The sequence below is a fragment of the Schistocerca nitens genome, chromosome 6 (assembly GCF_023898315.1).
Source record: "Schistocerca nitens isolate TAMUIC-IGC-003100 chromosome 6, iqSchNite1.1, whole genome shotgun sequence".
Classification (NCBI taxonomy): domain Eukaryota; kingdom Metazoa; phylum Arthropoda; class Insecta; order Orthoptera; family Acrididae; genus Schistocerca; species Schistocerca nitens.
In genome coordinates this window covers 15,704,828-15,706,086 of record NC_064619.1, presented here as the reverse complement: position 1 = coordinate 15,706,086, position 1,259 = coordinate 15,704,828, and positions in this window count along the sequence as shown.

Sequence of the window (1,259 nt, the reverse complement as noted above, 5' to 3'; positions counted from 1 at the left end):
CTGTGGCACGGCAGCGCTGGACACAAGGTTACCCAGGTAGGAGAAAAAAATGGACTTGACCTCGTGTCCCAGGTCGATAGTGATGAACTCTGGGCAGCCTAAACGCCATACCCACCACTGTATGAACGCCCTCGCCTTTGTTTCTGCCGTTAAGCCCCTCAGTGGTGTCGCCATCACCCAGCAAGTGACTCGATCAATTGGAGAAAGAATATACCAGTAGCCATCGGACAGGTAGTAGTGGGCTAAACAAATTGAGCCGGAACTCGTGCAGGTTTGGGTCCACAGTCTGCAGACTCACTTCGCGTCATGCCAGACAAATCGTCCCATAACGAGATCTGTAGTATGTCGCAAAAATAGGTGTAAGAGATCAAAAATAACCTTCCTCACAGTTAGCAGACCTAGTTGATGCAGCTAGCGTTGCGATACGTCACACCAGACTCCCTCGGAGGGATGATGCACCACTCCAGTTTCAATCTGGTCATAGTGTCTAATGGGAGTTCAGTTCACAGATTTGCAGAACCTTTTGTTGAGCTTTTGGGTGATCGTTGTAGTTAATGTTAACCTACAGGCTACTGATTGAAGGTATTGCCTGCACTCATGAGCTGCTGACCGTTCGTGGTAAATTGTGCATCGTAACCAAGGTGGTGGAAGCTAAGAAGAGAACAGTCTTTTGCAGGTTTGCATATGGAGTCTGGCAGTTGTTCGTGGGCCGCCTAAATTGTTAATGACCTGCCCTTGATGGCTTCTTTGAAGTGCTGCTCTGCCTCGTACGTAGCTAAGTAGCACCTGATCATAAGCTGACCACTTACAGTGAGGCTCGGTTAGCATCTGAGCAAAGAAATGTAAGGGTTGTTGTTCGTCCATAACAGTTTGCTGAAGATCTGCGCCAACTGTAGTTTAACTTGCAGAATAGATAATTGACAAGTGATCTGCTGTGACATGCTGGTCTAATATTGTGGCCTGCAATAAGCTGAGCTTAATTTGGTCGAATGCCTGTTGGACTTTAGGAGTCCAAGGTAGACCCTGTTTGCCGCATGTGCTTTTTCCAGCCACCACTACTGTCAATTATGTCTGTGTGGTTGCCGCATGTGGCATGTGCTAAATGTATAAATTTACCGTGCCGAAAAATCATCATAACTCCTGATAGTTCTTTGACTGGGAGAGTTGACGGATAAGCATTCTGCATCGGGTCATGGGTCGAGCCCCAGCTTGACTGACGGAGTGACCTCGAAATAGTACTTTCGTTTGTCGAAGCTGTC